Source organism: Macaca nemestrina, chromosome 6 (assembly GCF_043159975.1).
Source record: "Macaca nemestrina isolate mMacNem1 chromosome 6, mMacNem.hap1, whole genome shotgun sequence".
In the NCBI taxonomy this organism is placed as follows: Eukaryota; Metazoa; Chordata; class Mammalia; order Primates; family Cercopithecidae; genus Macaca; species Macaca nemestrina.
This window is the reverse complement of record NC_092130.1, coordinates 110457485-110471952: the sequence shown is the minus strand read 5'-3', so window position 1 is coordinate 110471952 and position 14468 is coordinate 110457485. Positions and strand designations below refer to the sequence as shown.

The 14468-nt window shown below is 34.2% G+C and overlaps 1 protein-coding gene and 1 pseudogene across 1 annotated transcript in view; one reads left to right on the top strand and one right to left on the bottom strand.

Moving 5' to 3' along the window:
- The window catches only part of LOC105499478 (CWC27 spliceosome associated cyclophilin), a 264382-nt gene that overhangs the window by 55685 nt on the left and 194229 nt on the right, over window positions 1–14468 (top strand). The window lies entirely within an intron of this gene.
- On the bottom strand, window positions 6727–6796 carry LOC112423210 (U4 spliceosomal RNA; annotated as a pseudogene).

Sequence of the window (14468 nt, the reverse complement as noted above, 5' to 3'; positions counted from 1 at the left end):
TTTATCAACATTAATCTTCTAAATGAGTGGATTTGTTTTATTTTGTTAGTTTTATTGAATCTTGGCCTTTACATGTAATTATCTTATAACAGTAGACACAATATAAACCATTCAGTAATGACCTACTTTGAAGTCTCACAGAATTCATTATGATTATTTCCTAGCTTTTTGCTAGTTTTGATATGTTAGGGATATTTGATCTCTTCTCCCTCCTTACTCTTTATTATTTAGATATAGCTGTACCATGAGTCTCAGTTATTTAACTTATGTGTGTGCATTTATTTTGATTTAACTTTGTTTTTAAATGCACCTATGTGAGTGTTAAACCTTCAGTAGGATTTCCATTTTTATTTTGAAGCCCATCAGTGCCTTGTTATATTTTTAAATGTAATTTCACATTTGATTTATTTTTTGTATACTCACATTTCCTTTACAGATCCTTAATACATGTTAATGCTTTTTCTAATTCCTAATTTTATGTTGTGAACTTAGCCTGCTTTTCATTTTAACATTTGTGGTGTTGATTTACCTACTTATTTACAGTTATCTTATTTAAAATGTCTAAAAATTATATGATAATTGGTGGGTTTTTGCTCTTTCTGAAAAGTACTTTTCTTAAGGTCAAAGGCAGATGTTAATTGGCATATGAGTTCAAGTTGCTGAATCACTTCTTTTTAATCTGTATTTTCAGTTTGTTCTGGAAATTCATGAGATCAAAGGTATGTATGTACTCAATAGATAGGAAGTTAGATTTGTCCTTACTGTATATTTGATTTTCTTGATTCCATTGAAAAAAGAATGTTTTCTTAGCTTTGAAAGTTATATAATGACTTCCTGCCAATTTCTTCTTCCTTTTAGATAAGCATTTACTTTAGTTTTATTAGCCATTATAAATTAATAGAAAATTTCCGGATATGCTTTTTTGTTCACAATATTGACAGCAACTTGAAATATTTTAAAGACAGGCTTTGTTTAACAAAGTTAAAACGAAAGCCTTTGGCTTGGCTCCAAAGCATCCAGATAGATATTGTGTAGGCCTGGGACAAAGACTAGGGTGTTATGGGACCTTGTATTTTATATCCTGCTGCTGTTTGGAAAGAGTCAGTTTTGGGTGAAGTTTGTATGTACTTGTCTAGTCGCCTATAAAAAATGATATATGTAGCTGACCTGTGGAAATACATTTAGTGTGATAGAAGGTGAGGATATCTAATCCTGATGGTATTGGAGAATAGCCCAGAAATCAAAGACCAGGATAACATTGCAGAGTTATTCAACAGCCTTATTGTTTGGCTTTATGCTCTTTCTCAGGTAGGATTTCTTAGTATTTTAGTGAAGTTTTAAAAATTACGTTTTGTTCCTTTTATTGTTTTAGCCTGTGCTGTGTAGTATGAAAATAATTATGGAACAAAATGTGCTTACCTTTTAGTAGCTATTTAAAGATCTTTGTGCCTAGGTTTTGTGGTCAATTAATTAGTAATAAAGATACACATGTTGCTTAGCTTTTTCCTATATGTTGGGAGCATAAGTGAATAAAGGCAAATAAAGTTAAAAAGCAAGTTAGGATCTAGATTATTTTGTCTTTTTAATGATAGGTTCAGATGTTTGCAGAAGACAATGGTCACTTGACTTTAAGGAGACAAAGTGAGAGGGTTCCTTTTGTTAGCCAAACTAGCTTTGTTTCTAAGTTGTGTCAGTGAACTGTAATAATTTTCAGTGGGAAAAAAGGGACATCATACTGGACTTAATAATACCTGGGTGATGAAGTAATATGTACAAGAAATCCCTCTGACACATATTTACCTATGTAAGAAACCTTTGCGTATACCCCCGAACCTAAAATAAAAAAGGGGTGGCTGATATGGTTTGGCTATGTCCCCACCCAAATCTCCTCTTGAATTGTAGCTCCCATAATTCCCACATGTTGTAGGAGGGACCTAATGGGAGGTAATTAATCATGAGGCTGGGTCTTTCCTCGCGCTGTTCTCATGATAGTAAGCTTCACAAGATCTGATGGATTTTTTTTTCTTGTTTTGTTTGTTTTTTTTTTTTTTTTTTTTTTTTTGAGACAGAGTCTCGCTCTGTCGCCCAGGCTGGCGTGCAATGGCGCAATCTCAGCTCACTGCAAGCTCCACCTCCCGGGTTCACACCATTCTCCTGCCTCAGTCTCCTGAGTAGCTGGGACTACAGGCGCTCACCATGTCCAGCTAACTTTTTGTGTTTTTAGTAGAGACAGGGTTTCACCGTGTTAGCCAGGATGGTCTCGATCTCCTGATTTTGTATTTCGCTCACCTCAGCTTCCCAAAGTGTTGGGATTACAGGCGTGAGCCACCATGCCCGGCCTCTGATGGTTTTATAAAGGGGAGTTCCCCTGCACATGCTCTCTTTGCCTGTCACCATGTAAGATGTGACTTTGCTGTCCCTTTTTCTTCTGCCATGATTGTGAGGCCTCCCCAGCCATGTGGAACTGAGTCAGTTAAACCTCTTTCCTTGACCCAGTCTTGGTTATATCTTTATTAGCAGCATGAGAATGGACTAATACAGGGACAAAACACCTATTATAATACTTAAGCATGGCGTGCAACACAAATTGACAACTTAGGACTCTTGTCTTTAGAAAGGAATTACAACCTAAGGATGGTTAAATTGTAGCATCACTGCTTTCAGTCTTTGATATTATGGTCATAGTAAGGGAGGATGTTTGAATTACCTTAATTCATGTAGTTTAAGGTCATTCAGAGCTTTTTGCTATTCATACATATAAAAACCCCTAGTAAATACTTTTCATAAAACTGATAAATAGTGTTATTCCAACAAAGAAACATATGAGAAATTTCTCAGTTTATTTTTTCAAAAGTTTTAACTAATATTTTAAGAGTGTTTGAAAGTTGATACTGTGTATTTATTTGAACTGTTCTTTTTTTTAAATACTGTAACTGCTCAAGATTACTTTAGATGAACACCTGGCACCTAAACCAGATATACACAAAATGGAAACAAACAAAACCTTACAAAGCTGTAAATCTGACATGGAAATATACTATACCAAAGGGCACACTTCATCTGGGCTCTTTAAGGTGAAACAACTCCCAATTTTCAGCCGGAGCAGTGACCTGGCCTTAGTATATTGTGTCATTGTAAAACAGTTTTTATCTGCTTCATATCACTCAAGTTCTGTTTAACTTTTTGTTGTTGTTGTTATATTTTCATTCTAATTTTTAGAACAAAAATAAATCCTTTTACAGAGTATGATACCTTGAACTAGAAGAGCCACTTAAGTATATGTTAACCAAAATCTAGAGTATGACATACCTATTAAATCTTAAAGAAGGAAAAAAAAAAAAGATGGTTGAAAGAGAGAGAGATAGATCAGTGGGACAGAATACAGAGTCCACAGGCAGACTTACACAAATAAAGTCATCTGATTTTTTTTGACAAAAGTACAAAGTTAATTTGATTGAAAAATGATAGTCCTTTCAACAAATGGTACTGGAATAATTGGAGGTCTATGTGCAAATAAATAAATCTTAATACATACCTTACACTTTATATAAAAATTTACTCAAAATGGATCATAGACCAAAACTTAAAACTATTACACTTCTACAAGAAAAAGTAAGAGAAAATCTGTATGAACTTGGGTTTGACAGTGAGTTTTTTAAACACAAAAGCATGATCTGTGAACAAAAATGACGAAGTAGACTTTATCAAAAAAAAAAAAACAAACAAACCAACCTTTGGCTCTGTAATAGATGCTTTTAAGGAGATTAAAAAACAAGCCACAGACTGGGAAAACAATATTTGCAAACCATCTATCTGATAAAAGACTTGTATCCAGAATATATAAAGAACTCTTAAAATTCAACAATAAGAAAACAAAGCAATTTTTTTTTTTTTTTTTTTTTTGAGACAGTCTTGCTCTGTCGCCAGGCTGGAGTGCAGTGGAGCAATCTTTACTCACTGCAACCTCCAACTCCCTGGTTCAAGTGATTCTCCTGCCTCAGCCTCCCGAGTACTTGGGATTACAGGCACGTGCCACCACGCCCAGCTAATTTTTGTACTTTTAGTAGAGACAGGGTTTCACCATGTTGGCCAGGATGGTCTCAATCTCCTAACCTCACGATCCACCTGCCTCGGCCTCCCAAAGTGCTGGGATTACAGGCGTGAGCCACCGTACCCAGCCAACAAAGCAATTTTTTAAATGGTCACAAGATCTTAACAGATATTTCCCCAAAGATAATAGATGAGGCAAATAAATGTGAAAATATGTTAATATCCTTGCTGGGATAGACTATTAAGCAAAAAAGGATTTAACATTTTCTGTGTATTGTTACTTCACACTTCAGCATGTAGTGAATAAGGAACTAGAAGAAAAGAAAGTTTAAAGCACATTTGTTTTTAAAACTTACCTGTTTTAATCTTCTACTGCAGGGAACATAGAGCTCACATTCTAATTCTGACCCTTAGTTTTTTGTTTTGCAGAAAATCCAGAAGCTGCTCACTTTACCATAGGATCAGAGTGGTATTGCAAAAAGAGTAGGGAAAGAATGGTGAAGTTAGAGAGCTTTTCCACCTTTCCCTAATTGTGTTTTTAAAAGTTTAACTTATTCAGGATTATTCTCCCAGAACTCAACAATCTAGGATTTAAACACAGATATCCTTGACTTAACTGCCATATTATACCTCCCTTGAGATGAGGGTTAAGGAATGGGATATTAGAATGGTTTACCAAGGATACAGAAAGTAGGTGCAAGGAGATAGGTGAGAGTTTGATATCCTGATATCTGCAGGAACTTTTGTACACATGGTTGCCTGTCTGCAGGAATTGGTAGAAAGTGTTAGAGAAATAGACTGGGGCCAGGTCATGACGGGCCTTGTATGGTGTATTTGGAAACTGGGCTCTGTCCTTTAGATGGTAGAAAACAATACAAAGATTTAAAATTGGAAAGTGACATGTTTAGGGTTTGTTTTTGAGAGATCACCATTGTATAATAATAATATGGAAAATTAACTGGGAGGAGCCAAGGTTAGAGATTGAGGAGACAGACACGACATGATGAAAACCTTAAGGCAGTGTTCAGTTTGATAGTTAATTTACATCCATCAAATAGTTTTTCAGACATCTGCAACATCCAAGTGGCATATAGAAAGATAAAGATACTACCCTTCCCCACCAAAAAAGCCCTCAGCTGAGGCAGATAGTTAGCTGTCTGTATACAATGAAATCTATATAAAACACAAGATTAGAGAAAGTACAGTTAGCTTCATGGTACACGGAGAGATTAATTTTGAATTTATGGATTAGGAAGTCTGCATGTATGCAAGTAGCATTAATTTTAGGCCTTGAAGAAGGGGCAGAGTTTGAATAAGAGGAAATGGGTGGGGAAGGGAATTTCCAGAAGAGGAAACTGAGAAAAGTACAGGGTGTATTTGAGGAATAATCCATTGTGACCAGAGGAGAGAATGTAGTTGGAAATAAAGCTGGAAAAGATAGGTTGGAACCAGATAATGATTTACCTTCCTGGATAATAAACTGTAAATATAACTCATTTTGCTTTGTTTGTGTGTTAATTCAAGTGTACAGATAAACATATTAATAGATTATTTTTTTTAACACTAGAGTAAATCAATTTGAAGGATTCAAGGCTGGATTAATGTTGAATTTCTGCATTTTTGGAAAAGAGTAATATGAGTAGGAAGGTTTGGTAAGATTACTATATTAGATTATTATTTCGCTTTTTATAATTTGAAAATGAATATCAAATCACTACAGTAAATGAGGTAGTGATTTAGTGAGAAGAATGAGTTTACATAGGAGCATGATGAAAACAAATTTTATTTCTAGCACTAGTCTACAATTTATTTGAATAACAAATGTTACTCAAATTTAATGACAACTGTGATCTATGAAGATTTAGGTTCTGATGCCAACATTGTTTGCTAGAAATGAGATCTGAGTAAATCAACTTTTCTGAATCTCCTGCTTCCTCATCAGTAAAATGCAATCCATACCTGCTCTTCCTATTTCAGTAGTGTTTTGATAAGGTCAGATGAAATATGTACATGAGACTACTTTTAAAACATGATGCCATTGATGGCCTGTGGTTATAAAGTTTAAAGTACCATTGATACCACACAGTCCACTTCTGTTATTTAACAACCATAGAGCAGCTCACTGTCTGATACTGTCTTCCAACCATGGCATATTTCAAAGTAAAATTAAAAATTAATTTGTCAAGTAATTGACAGCAGTTATTAAGCCTATATGGCAACCAGATTAGTATTTTTTAAGCGACTGTATTTAAAGGGTGTAGTTCCAATGAAGTAGAATTGATGAAGCCAGTCTATGGGGATAGGGAGACAAGACAAGCCTGCCTACAAAATTAGTAGCTGTTATCCTTCATAAGCATCCTGGTTCTCCCACCTCCTACATCCCTCTGTTGGATACAGAGAATGACTTGGCATCAGATGCAGTTACTGCCTAACTCATGCTCTGTAAAACATGAGCACATGAAATTAAAAAAGTAATACATTAAAAAGTACCAAATGGTATAAACAGACTGAGCACTCTAAATACATAGGAAATCTCTGTAAAATGTTAAGTCAAGTGAGGTTAAATAGAATTTTCCTGAAGGTGCGTTTTAAGGCGGGTTTATGCTTTCAACTAGTCGGAACTCAAACTGCAGTAAGTAGGATATAAGAGTAAATTTGCTAGTGAAAGGAATAGTCTCTTTTCAATTAGCAATAATCGCACCTCGGCTAAACCTCATTGGCTACGATACTGCCACTGCTCAAAGCTAGGAATGGTCTCTTTTAAGATAATGTTTGCTAACTGTATTTTATTAAAATTGTTAATTATTTTTATTTCTTTTGTTTAATTTTGAATGTTTATAAAAATGAAAGCATTATACTTGAGAACATCCTTTATAATAAAAACTTTATGACAACCTCATAGAACAAAAATAACGTGTCTACCAATATGATTATAGATATGTTCACTGAGGGAAACAAATTTAAAAGATAAAGTTCTAACTTTATCTAGCTAGTGTATGCAAGTGTTTTATTTTAGAAACATAAATGTCCTTGCTGAAAACCCAATAACATTTATTGCTTAGGAAAACATCTTGCTTTATTTTTTCCATCTATGTGTTTTTTAAATATAGCACTTACAAAAACACTTCAAATCTTACTAAAGAAAACAAACATAAAATATCAATCTTTAAAAGAAATATAACTCTTTAAAAGAAAGCGTTGGTAATAAAGTCTTCCTCTTTTAATATATTGTTATTTTACTAGAGTATTTACAATATTAGAACTTTTTTATGCCAAGAGTTTTAAGATATAGCTTAAGAGTTTTAAGATATTGTTTTAAAAGATTTTTTTCTGTATGTGATTCATTTATGAATGGAATATTTTTATGGACTAACATTACTTGATTTTCTGCATTCAGCAAGATGGTGAATGATTAGTAAGTGGACTACTAAAGTTGGTTGTGCAGATTGTGACCTGAAAAGGGAAACTTAGTTATAGAATGTGAGTATGGGCTGAAGTCTAGCTGGGGCTCTACTCACCAAGCCTTCTGCACTGATATGAGGCTATGTCAGTCCTAAGGGTACCTTCTTCTAATGCTTCAGTCTAGAAAAGTTTTGTGGGTTTTTTGTTTTTTGCTTTTTCCTCTAGAAGGCACCCCCCAGAGGAAGTGTTCTTTTTCTTTTCTTTTCTTTTCTTTTCTTTTCTTTTCTTTCTTTTTTCTTTTCAGGTGGAGTCTTGCTCTGTCACCCAGGCTGGAGAGCAGTGGTGTGACCTTGACTCACTGCAACCTCTGCCTCCTGGGTTCAAGAGATTCTCCTGCCTCAATCTCCTGAATAGCTGGGACTACAGGCGCGTACCACCACGCCTGGCTAGTTTTTAGTAGAGACGGGGTTTCACCGTGTTAGCCAGGATGGTCTCCATCTCCTGACCTCCTGATCCGCCCGCCTCGGCCTCCCAAAGTGTTGGGATTACAGGCGTGAGCCACCACGCCCGGCCAGGAAGTGTTCTTTTCTAATTCACAAAAAGGTGCCTCTCATGGTAGCCTGTGGATACATTTAAGAAGTAAAAGAAAATGAGCAAGTTGGTATAATGGCATGTTTTCCCAACAGCTACAGCACAGTAAATCAGGTGTGTCAAATTTTTAGTAACGTATAAGGCAACTTGGAGACTGTATGTTGCAATGGGAAGAGCTCTGGGAGGGAGTTTGGAAACCATGCTTATAGTTTTGCATATCTCTTCCCCAACTATTTGACATTCGGTGTTCTTTTCTTAAAAATTAAAGAATTGAACTACCTGCTACCTTTAAAGGTGCAAATAGGTCTCAACTTCTGTGAAAGTTATATCTGGAACATGGTAAGCAGGGAGAGGTTGGAACTAAGAATTTAACAAATTGGCAAGTTTCCTATGTTATTAAAAGTCCTTGAGATATATATTTACATGATCTGTATTAGTATGCCTTGAAGTCATGTAGTTCTCCAGCTTCCTTTTTTCTACTAATTTAATTTGCTCCTTCTGCTCTTCCCCTGTTTCTTGTCTGTTTTGGGGTTTTGTTTTTTAGCTTTTAAAGATGGAAGTTTAGATGATTGCTTCTGAACCCCTCTTCTTTTCTGATGTATGCATTTAAAACTTGAAATTTCCCTCTCAGCACTGCTTTGTCTGCATCTCACCAATTTTGATATGTTGTTTGGATGGTTGGTTTTGTAAGTCAGCTTGGCTGGGCAATTTCTAGTTATTCCATCAAACACTAATCTAGGTTTTGATATGATGTTATATTGTAGTTGTGATTAACATCTCTAATCACTGACTTTAGGTAAAGCAGATTATCACAGATAATCTGGGAACGTGGTTCAATCATTTAAAAGTCCAAAGAGCAGAGCTCAGACTTCCCTGAAAAAGAAGAAATTTCATCTGTGAATAGTAGCTTCAGTTCATGCCCAAAAGTTCCAGCATGCCCTTCCTGATGGCTTGCTTGCTCTACAGATTTCAGATCTGCCTAGACAGCTCCCACAATTGTATAAGCTAATTCTTTGTAATAAATCAATCAATCTATCTATCTATCTATCTATCTATCTATCTATCTATTATCTATTTATCTGTCTTCTGCTGATTCTGTTTCTCTGGTTGAACCTGGACTGAAAAAATTGGGTTCCCATTTTCATTCAGCTCAAAATCTTTCCTAATTTCCCTTGTGACGTTTTCTTTGACCTGTGGGTTATTTAGAAGTGTGCTGTTTAATTTCCAAATATTTGGGAATTTCTCAAATTTTTTTTGTTACTGATGTCTACGTTAATTTCATTGTGGTCAGAGGACATATTCTGTATGATTTCAGTTGTTTGACATTTATTGAGACTTGTTTTTTGTCCCAGCCTATAGTGAATGTTGGTATATGTTCCATGTGCACTTGAAAAGAATGTGTATTCTGCTGTGGTTGTTTGGAATGTCCTATAAATGCCCCCAATATTTTTGATGGCACTTTATACTTGCATGTTAATATTTAGATTGTACTTAGAAACTTGCAAATTTCCTTGATCAATCAGTTTTTTTGACAGGATGGCATTCTTGATAAACTAAAGGACAAGCAGTAAGTTCCAACTTTATAGTTCACTAATTATTTTGGTTAATAAGTTAGTAGTAATTTTTAACTTTGTTTTTTTTTTTTCTTTTTGCTAAGATCACAGTATAATACAACTGTTAGTTTCATGTCTTCGGCTTTCAGTTTTATCCTGTATAATACTTAGAAATTTTAGTTTCCTTTTCATTATCCAAGATAAATTTTTAGTTGGTAAATTTTCTTGGACATGTCCTCCTTAATTTTCTTCAGAGCATTGTGCGTGTATGTGTGTGGCAATTTTGTTGTCTCATCCTAAGAAAAGAAAAAGTAAATGGAAATGAAAAAGCAAATCAGCATATTCTTCTCTGGAACAATTTTTTCCCACTTTTAAGCAAACGGTAGTAACCTAGGTTAAAATTGCCTTTTGAATTTTCAATGTGATTTTCTTTTCAGCAAGCACATTGAAAGAAAATAGAAAGTTAACATAGCAGGGCTTCGCATCCTTTCCTTAGAAGATTCCCCCAATCCTCTCAATAATATACTTGATATTTGTATTTAATTTACAATTCATTTAATTAAAAAATGTAAATTTCTCTAATGAGTAGGAAATTGGAGTAGATAATCTGTTTAAATTTCAATGAATTGGGAATATTATTCACATTTAAGATTTGGAAGGTACCTAGAACCATCTGACCCAGTATCTTAGCTAGCCTCAGAACTTGTCTTACAGGAATTTATTGCATGTCATAAGCTTTTATACCATGTTTGTGTGAGTTTTATTTTTCCATGTTGTTCCTTTTCCCATTACCATTAGCAATTGAAACTTAACTGTAAAAAAAGAACTTGTTTGTAGGAATCAGGAATACAATGTTTTTATAGAGGAAAGAGTATTGCTTTGGAGTTAAACACATCCAAGTTGGAATACCAGCTGTACCACTTTTTAACTTAGTATCTTTGCCTGACTTAGTTAATCTCTTTGATCCTCAGTTTCCATATTTAAAAACAGAAGTAAAAATAGCTATTTTACCAGATTGTTGTAATGCTAATATGAATTAGTAGGCATTTAATAAATTATAGCTATTTAAATTATATCATATTCTCTTTTTCTATTTTCAAAATACTACATACTTATTAAGGACACAATAGTCCACCTTTATCCATGGTTTTGCTTTCCATAGTTTTGGTTGCCCACAGTCCAAAAATATTAAATGGAAAATTCCAGAAATATATAATTCATAAGTTTTAAATTGCATGCCATTCTGAGTAGTGTGATGAAATCTTACACCATCCTGTTTTGTGCTGCCCAAGATATGAATCATTCCTTTGTGCAATGTATCCGCACTCTATATGCTAGCTGCCTGGTAGTCACTTAGTAGCCATCTTGGTATCAAATTGAAAAACGTAGTATATATGGGGTTTCATACTATGCACGTTTCCACAGTTTTATCCACCTGGAGTTTTGGAATGTATCCCTCTTGGATAAGGCAGGAGAACTACGTATTCTCTAATAATTTTCAGAATTTTTCAGGTGAGTCTTTCTGAATCCTGTTCATTTTACTATGTGACATTTTTAATTTAAGAAAAATGTATTAGACATTTTTAAAGTAGCTAGCATGAGTCATTTGTACTACCATTGTTTTCCTATTAAGTAACACTTAATCCTCTGTCCCACTTAATCTTCCTGTGCCAAATGTTTACAGCACCTAAATAGAATTATGGAAGTTTAAAGTTGAAAGAACCATATTAACTATCTCCCAGTGTCTTAGTCCATTTGGGCTCCTATAACAAAATACCATAGTCCAGCTGGCTTATAAATAACTGAATTTTTTTTTCCTCACAGTTCTGGAGGCTGGGAAGTCCAAGATTCAGGCACTGGCAGATTTGATGTCTAATGAGTGCTCGCTTCCCTGTTCATAGGCAGCTGCCTTTTGCTGCATCCTCAAATGGCAGAAGGGGCTTGGGACCTCTCTTGGGCCTCTTTTATAAGTATGATTAGTGCCCTTATAAAAGAGCCCAAAAGAGGTTATAAACATTCAGAGCATAGTACCCAGTTTCCTTATTTTACAAATAAAGCTTTTATGAATAGAAGATAAGTGACTTATTCAAGATTATTTTGTTACTGAAAACCTAGGTCGTTTGAGTCTGAATGTAAATCTGGCTTAGTTTTACCTGTACTATCCTCTGAAAGCTCCCAGGCCACTCACCAATTTACAACAACACATCAAATTCAGAGACAGTTACTAAATTCACATTATTTCCCCCTACCCATAAAATAGTTAATCAAAAGAGTACATGCAAGCAAAAGGGCAGGAAGCCACCTAGAGAAGCTGATCACAGCTATCTGTGGTATGTGGTATATGGTAAATATTCACCCATTTATTTAATGGAATGAGTGAATGTTCAATCTGTGATCATGCAAATGATAATATCAATGTGCAAAATGAAAATGTGATTTTTAGTATTTCTGTATTTATTTGAAACAGATTGTATTATAACAGGATACTTAGATTGCTAATGTCATTTCTTATAAAATGATTTTTCATGATTTGAATGTTCTAAAAACAAGCCTCACTCGTACACTTTATGACTCATGTGTTTTATTCTTTTTCATGTGAGATTGTTAGGTCCAGGAAATTCAGTCAATTTCCAATTTTGGAATTAATGGCTTAATGTCAGTACTGACTCAACTTATGAATGGATCATGTTTGTAATTTTATTTGTATGTTATTTAGAATTTAAGTAAAATTTTCCTCCAGAAACAGGCTATAATTGATATTAATTTTTCCCCAATTTGAAAAATTTAATTTGGGATCTATTAGAACTCTACCAGGAAAAAAATAGGTATTGAGAAAGAAATATGTAACTTATATTTGTATACATATACAAATGTATGTGTGCATGTGTGTGTATATGTGTAAAACACATGGAATACCATTAGAACTACACAGAAGACCTCCTATACTTAATTGCTGAATATATGCTGACAATAACTTCAATGGCAAGTATGAGGAAGGAAAATCATTTTAATATGTTTATTCCCTTTTTTTTTTTCTACTATACTTTAAGTTCTGGGGTACATAGGTATACATGTGCCATGGTGGTTTGCGGCACCCATCAACCCATCACCTACATTAGGTATTTCTTCTAATGCTATCCCTCCCCTAGCCTCCCACCCCGACAGGCCCCATTGTGTGATGTTCCTCTCCCTGTGTCCATGTGTTATCATTGTTCAACTCCCACTTATAAGTGAGAACATGCGATGTTTGTTCTTCTGTTTTTGTGTTAGTTTGCTGAGAATGATGGTTTCCAGCTTCATCCATGTCCCTGCAAAGGACATTAACTCATCCTTTTTTATGGCTGCGTAGTATTCCGTGGCGTATATGTGCCACATTTTCTTAATCCAGTCTATCATTGATGGACATTTGGGTTTGTTCCAAGTCTTTGCTATACATTTAGTGAGCATCTGATGTGTGATTAGGGCACATTTAAAAATGCTATGTCTCAGCTGGTTCTTCAAGGCTTTTAATATGTTGTTTATTATATTATGTTATGCTTATATCAGTAATTCCCTTACATTACAAATATGGTTTATTTTTGAGCCACACATTTGATTTTGTATACTTCAGACATTCAGGAGTGCTCAAACAGGTTTACTACTCATCAGACCTCTGATAGTTTTCTAGCTTATTATTTCTATTTTCTGCTAAGTGAAGATGCTAGTTTTTAAAATGTTGAATGACAATTTCTTGAATTAATAGAATTATAATTGCTAAGATAATTTTCATGTTTGCCGGTTAATACATTTTCTTCCCCTTAGGGAAGCTGAAAATCCCTACTTTCCTCCCCTCCCCTCTGCCACCATGTGTATATGTACACACTCACCCACACATGTAGAAGACAGTGTAGTTTTATTCAGCATTTCTCAAACTTTTTGGCCTCAGGACCCTTTACAATCTTAAAAATTATTGAGGACTCCAAAAAGTTTTTATTTATTTGAGTTTTATATATATATATATATATGTTTACTTTATTAGAAATTAAAACAAATTTTAAAAAAACATTTGAAAAATTACCCATAAGGTTTTATGCTGATTACCTGGGTGACAAAATTATCTATACACCAAAACCCTGTGACACATAATTTACTCGTGTAACAAACCTGCTCATGTACCCCTTAAACCTAAAATAAAAGTTGGAAAGGAAAACTAATAATAAACTCCATTAAATCTTCACATAAATAACATACATTTTAGAAAAAAATAATCATTTTGCCAAAAAAATTTAGTGAGAAGAGTGGTTTTATTTTACATTTTTATAACTAATAACTGGTTTAATAGAAGGCAGCTAGATTCCTATATCTGTCTCTTTATTCACTCTGTTGCATGTACTATGTTGTCTTGGTCAAACTCTAGAAGGCAAATCTGGCTTTACATAGATATATAATGTAGAAAGGAGGAGTATTTAATAGCACATATATTTGTGGTTATTCTTTTTTTAATACTTAACCAAAACTCAACAAGTAGTAATTTCTTATAAGTTGCATGCAATGTAAAATCTAAAACCAAATAAATAAACCCTTCCTAGTCTCTTGTACCTTAAAATCCTTTGGTTTATTTTGCACTTTAAATGAATCTTTTACCCATGTATGATTTTGTAATATTGTGCATTGGTCATGTGGAAAGCATTGATCCATCAGGTTATGCAGATCTTCCAAATGTTGATACATCTTGTTCCGTAATATCCAAAAAATCACATTTGTTAATGTCATCACTTGTTTTCAAAAACATCTTTCAGTGTTTGGGTAATTCCATGGTAGTGGTTTTGAGTTTTCTAAAATTCCAATTTTTGCTTGAAAGCTCAAATTTTATTATTGTCTACTAATAGTTTC